This window comes from Chlamydotis macqueenii, chromosome 9 (genome assembly GCF_036417535.1).
Source record: "Chlamydotis macqueenii isolate bChlMac1 chromosome 9, bChlMac1.mat, whole genome shotgun sequence".
NCBI lineage: Eukaryota > Metazoa > Chordata > Aves > Otidiformes > Otididae > Chlamydotis > Chlamydotis macqueenii.
The window spans coordinates 9,876,489-9,883,101 of record NC_141564.1 but is presented as its reverse complement, the minus strand read 5'-3'; positions in this window follow the sequence as shown (position 1 = coordinate 9,883,101).

Sequence of the window (6,613 nt, the reverse complement as noted above, 5' to 3'; positions counted from 1 at the left end):
ATTAGATGTGTAACTTTGTACTGACATCAGGACTTTCTTGTGTTAATACTTCCCCCAGTGATGTGATGATTAACTTGTTAGTGGGACATTGATTGTTCTAGCCAACCCACCAGAGAGCAAGTTTACTTGAAGGGGTCAGAGAAAGAAACACAAGAGCTTATGTAGGAGGAGAAAGCTGTGTGCTGTTAGCACATCCTCCCACCTGGCTCCAGAGCATGTTCTAGCAAAGCTTTGGAAAGTGCCCATAAACAGAGCAAAGGGTACTGAGGGAAAAGTTAAAGAAAAAAGAGGTCCAAACCATCCAAGGCAGCAATTTTGATACATAATCTGCAATAGGTTTTAGCCCTACTCGCAATAATTGTAAGTTCTCTGCAGGAGTTCCCTGACAAACTTGTTTTGGTGAAATGCTGATATTCCCTTCAGTGGTTTCATGTTCTGGAGGGATCAGAGGTAGGGCTAAATATTCCTTCAGTGATGGACCTTTGGTAGGTCTAGCTGGCATCTCTGGTGGCTTGTATGAATAGGGTGGGCAGGATGTCTCACTGAGCATCAGTACCCCCTGCCACTACCCTGAGGCACATCTCCAGCAAAGGTCCAGGACATACAGAGGGGTTGTACCTTGGGAAGGTCAGTAAGATGAGGAGGGAACTCCTGGAAGGGTACAGTGCTAAGGGCTGATGGTTGGAGATGATCACAGTGGAGAGGGTGGGAAGATCTTCCAACCAACAGAACCTCTTAGTCCCATCTCAGGCTCAATGCTGGACCCTGCTGCCAGCTGGGATAAATCACTACATCTGCTGGATGTCAGCACTGACTCTCCATTTCATATTAGCAAAGGACTTGTTTTAAGAATAAGTTTTAAAAGCAGTTTAAGGAATTACTTCCACAGTTCAGTTTTGCAGAGGTAAATCCCATCCTATTTTAAAAATATTAATATTCTTTACCATGGATTCTTCCCTAGCTCTCAGTATAGCCTTACCTTTTCTTTTTTTTTTGCATGCTGGATTTATTTTTTTTGTTCACTTGTTTTGTTAGTTAATTTTTTTACATGAATATTAAAACAAAGTCTTTAAGACCAAAATAACTGTTTTCACTTGTTCTATCCTCACCACAAACAGCAGCTACCAGCTTTCTTGCTCACCTACATGAACCCCAGCTTCAGGTTCTGCTGCTACATGCAGTTGAGGGGAAAAAAATAAAAGATAAGGCTTTTCTTTTTCCCTTTATGAGACATCATTAGTTATATGCTGAGACAAAATATCAGAAAAGTAGATGAATAAGCATCAGAGGACCCCCACCTCACTTGATGCAATGAAATGAGAGGTCCTGGCTGGGACCCTGGGCTTGCTGAAGAGCACGGTTCAGCATGTAAGTCTTCTGGGGTTTGAGGCCACTTTGAGTCCAGCATCTGCCCAACTTTCAAGGTAGCACTTAAACACTCCTAAATACTTTATTGTTCTGAGGAGGGTAGAAAAATTACTGGTATGCTCCCACTCCTGCCAGCCTCCACTGGAAAAGGGCTGAAAAGCATGGGAATGTTTAATTTAGATAGGAAACACAGAAGTGGTGGTTAGGTAAAGGTACACGGGGTAACGAAAAACACACAGAAAAAAAATTGAAATACAATTTTCCAACTACATTAGAACAAAAAAAAAAAGTGTGCACAGAAAATCACAAGGAAGCAGAGTTGAAAGTTACATTTCATTTTTGTGCAACACAAATACTCTGACAAACTCACCGAGCAGGCTATCTCCCAGTTTCTCTTTGATGTGTGCAAGTGTGTAGATGACAAGATTGGGGGCAGGAGCATTATGGAGAGTGGCAGAGAACTGAGAGCTGTATCTGGGAATTCCTGCCCTCAGTAGATTTCTAATCTTCCAGCATCAGTTTTCATTTCCTTACCTTGGCTGAAAACTCACACTATGAAAAAAATTTAATGCAGTGAACTTTACTGAAAAAAAAAATCAAATTCCAAAGCAGAGAATCATTTATTTATGAGCCTGTTTGCTATGTAACAACATCTGATATTATGGCTGCTCCTCTCTTTTACTGGCCATAAGGGACCTTATCTCAAGGTGGGTACCACTGCAGGTGGTGAGAGCGGGGACACTCCGTTCCTGTGCTGCCTGGGGAGCATGCTGGAGCCACCCACCCAAAACACAGCCTCTCTACCCCAGAATTGCAGGCGATTGGCTGAGCAAAGCCTGGAAATAGCTGGAATCCACATACCACAGCTCTCCTGGCCCCATGAATAAATCCAGCGTTTCCTCCTGCAGTTGTTACTGGCGAGGGCTGGAAGACCCCTTGCCAGTTTTTGCCCTTATTAACAAAAAATCACAGGGCAAAGGATGCATTTGGTAGCACTGGTAGAGCCAAGGGAGATGAGCCAGGGAAATGGTGACAGGTGATGTGTGTGCATGTGGGCACACACTCAAATCGGTTTGTTTCCATAACTTTGATCATCCTCTGAAAAGAAATGCATATTGTGTTTGAGAGGAGCTAATTAAATATAGGCTTGTCTAATAAAGCAACCGCTGAAAAGGCTGTATGCATTATCTGACAGCAGATATATAGGTTCTTTCTGAGCTTCTGCAACATTTATAAGTATATGAGAGCATGGCAGATTTGCATGGACTTTGACCAAGGGAAGCGAAGACCCCTATCTGAAGCTACAAATTGGACTATGAGATAAGAACTCTCCGGAAATCTATATGCAATTAAAAGCCCAATCTTCCTTCCTATAGTGACAAGGTTATTGCTTTTATATAGCTGAACAGAGATGAATGAGTCTGTGGATTAATAGCACTAAGATTTATGACACTGTGCTTGCCCCAAATATTATGGGAGAATAGCTCTCTGGGTGAGATATTCCAGCTGAATAAATTTGATAGGATTTTTCTTTTCCATTATTTTTTTCAGCTTGCTATTATTTGGGAGAGTTGTTTTGCATTCAGAGATTGTTAGTATTGTGGTTTGATTATCTACTAATTGTACCACAAATACTCATGCTTTATAAAAGCATTACAAATAAATGGCGTCTCATGAAGACAAACATAATTGAGAAAAACAAAATTAAAACCACTATTTTAAAGAGCACGGGATGCCAGTGGCATTAAACTCCCGTAAAGGGCAGTGCAGCCGTGCTGCTTTGCACCCACGGGAAGGGGGTAGTGCCTACTCCTCGTGGATCTCCTAAACAGCATGGCTCTGCTACAGTACATACCTGCAAACTGGACGCTGGTTGTGCGGGCATCAGCTGGTACATTGTCTGTAAATCCAGCCTCAGGTTTCTCTTCACACCTTCAACTTCAAGAGCAAAAGGTCCCTTCTTCAGAGGGAAACCCTGATTTGCACGGCTCCACCTTCATTAAATTGGCTAGTTCTTTATGTTGTTTTACTGTTCCCAGAAGCTCTGGAGAGGACGAAGACAAAGGAGACACTTCTGGTAGGAGAAATGAGGTTTTAGCAATTGGTGAAGACCACGGAAAACCCTCCATACTGTGCTAAATTGAAGACAACATTGAAAAATTAGAGGGAGGAATATAAATAGCCATGGGAATTTAAGGGGAGCACTTTGGGTATGGGAAGGATGGGGTAACACACCTGGGTGAGGGATGCAGGTCAGGGCAGAGGAGCGAGGACTGGGCTGCTTGCTCTGGAGGAGAGGTAAAACCACCATGGCAACAGTCATGTCCAGGAAAAGTCATGGGCGCTGGACAGGACCCACTCCTCCAAATCACATCATGATGCTAGGGGTGCATCTTCCCCATTTAACAAAATTGCAGGGTTTTTTACCTTTTCAGGAAAAGCCTCTGGGTGTTGAACAGCACCTGTGTTAACACTTCAGTGTTAAGACTGAGCCTGCTCCAGGACCTCTCCACCCCTCACCTGCAAGCAGCTGACTGGTGGTGTACAGCCACAGCATGCCAGTGGGCAGGATTTGACCTGAGGAGCAGGTGTGAGGGCTTGAGAGCAAGGGGCTGTGGTTGCAGGCTCTGAGAGGTGCTGGCAGCACGAAGGTAGGATGCTGGCAGTTGGCAGGGCCATCTCTGCCTGCTTTCGCTGCTAATAAAGTTGCCTTGTCTCATGGCATTGCAGCATTGCATCTTTACAGGGTGAGGGAAATTAATTGTGGAGGCGGCTCTTGTTCCATTGTTGCTCTCCTCTGAGAGAAGCTAAATTTGTTTCCTTAATGCAATCACAAAGAAATCTTTGTGCAAAGGAAACATTAGGACACCTGTTTGCCTATTTAAACTCGGCTGCGAGCAAGAGTCCCCGCTTGCGCTTCTGATTTTTTTCTCCATTGTGGTCTTCCTGCTGGCTTTGTTTTGTTTTGCTTTGTTTTGCATTCCCCGGCTGTGGTGATCGCTGCTCGAAGAGCATCCCCGCTGGCGTTTGCTGCTTTGCTACTCTGGAGCAAGGCACAAGGGCTCAGCAGTGCCAGTGGGCACAGGAGTCATGCCAGGTGCCCAGCCAAGTGGCCCAATCTGCTGTCACCAAGAGAAGGACAGTACTTTAAAAAGGGGTACGTAAGCAGTTGCTTTATCATTTGCAGAAGTAGTCCATAAAACAACAGGAAAAAAAAAAGTTGAGTAAAATTTGTTTTCTGGACAAGCCACACTGATGGAGCTGATAGTGTTGGAGTCACTTCTCATCCTCTTCTCTGGAGACATCTGGGATAACGCAAGGTGAATCTTCATGGCTCTCCTATGCCCACCACACATCCTCTGCCATGTGGCTCGCTGCAACTTGCAGCACTCAAGAGAACAACTTCCCAGGGACCTCATTGGTTCAAAATATCCCATCTGAAATAAAAAAATGCTTTGTCTGCATCTCTATTTATTTATTTGTCAGAGTATGGCTGTCACCTTTCTCTTACCACAAGGCTGCCAGGTATTTTTGGAGTTTCCTAGCTTAGGGAAAGTGTTTCCCCTACCTTTCTGGCACCATCTGGACTCAGTGTTGAGGGCATGAAGCTCGCTGCAATGGCTCAAAAGCTCCTCAGGCATAAAAATTGCTGGCAAAATGAATGGAAGAGTGATTCTTGCACTTGTCAGCAGGTGAACACAAGCAGGAACAGCAAAAGCAGCCAGACCCAGGGCTGACAAGGTTTGGTTGGCAGCTGGAAGGACGAGTGTGATTTAGATTTTAGCACTGGGCAGGGTACCCACCTTGGCACTGAGCTTGTCACGTAGTCAAGGTGAAACAGCTTCTGCTTTCTGCCCTTTTCCTGCCTGTTTTCTCCTTTGAGCAGAAATATATTTCCCCATTGGCTTTGGGCCATGCCAGCACTGGAGCCCAGCCCAGGGCAGGCAGTGAGGGCAGAGGTGTGGGAACAGGACAGGTTTCCTATCACCCCTCTCACAGGAGCAAATGCTTGCTGCTACCTGCAATTCTTAAGTAAAAAAAATAATTTTTCCCCAGTTACCAGTACTCTGAAGGTGATGAGAACATCCCTCTTTTATTTAACTGATTAAAAGCAGTGTTCATTATGATCAACACTTACCAAGAAAAACAACAGCTGTTAAATTAAACATTAATTAACACATCTGGCAACAGTACTGTAAAGCCATTAATAACACAAACCAAGTATCGTTCTTATTTAAACTTGAAAGACTGAAACGGAAAAATTCGTTTTTGAGGCATGCACCTACACAGCTCTGCCCTGTGGGTGGGTATAATCCACAGGTGAATGAGCAGAAACTTGGGGCAAGTGGATTTTATGGGTCTTTTTCTGCATATTTGTGGACAGTTATCTGGAAGGCACTTTTGCTGTTCAATGAAATGAAGTGAAGTCACCCTGCTCTACTCAGCCCTAGCTGGGCTTTCTGTTCCCTAGCACTAAAATCCAAATGCCAGAAAAGAGGGAATAGCAGAAGTTTGAACCAGCAGTGAAGAGGGTTGGAAAAGAGAAGAGAAATTGAGAAGCACTAGTTTTTCCTGTTGCATTGTCCAAATTGTCATACTTTCATGGGATCAAGATCATAAATGCATTGCTACAAATGTACAAAATATGGAGAGAATTCAGAAAAATGAACTTAAGTTACACAGCTAAGCATTATCAGTGGAGTCATGCTTACGTGGTCATGGGTTGGAGTCTTCATCAACTCAAGAAAGGAAGGAGCCAGCTGCTGTGGCTTGTTACTCTGAGTGCATTCAGTCCAGGTTCCTCCTGGAGCAGGAGATCTTTCCCACCACCCCTGGGAGCACTGACGAAGAGAGCCACGGCGGGAAGGAAAGCTGCTTTCTCCCCTTCCGGGCTCTGCTTTTCGGACTGCTTAAAGCGTAAAAAAGCCACAGGCGTGGGCCAGGCCGTGTCTGGTGTGGAGAGCTGGCCCCGGCCCGTGGGATGCGAAGACTGGGGGGAGCCGCTGGGGCTGGGAAAGCTGTCCGGGCTGCCGGGCGCTGCGTGCGTGTGCGACGGGACAGCAGAAACCGCTCCTTTTCGGACCGCGCAGCAGTTATCCTCCTCGGTGGGATCCACGGGCTGGCCAGGTAGGCCCCGACCCTCCCCGTGCTGCCCGGGAGGGCCCCGGTACCGGGGTTTCCCCGGGAGAGGGGCGGCGGGGGCGCAGGAGCGGCCCCCGGGGCTGCGGGAGCGCGCCCGGTGCCG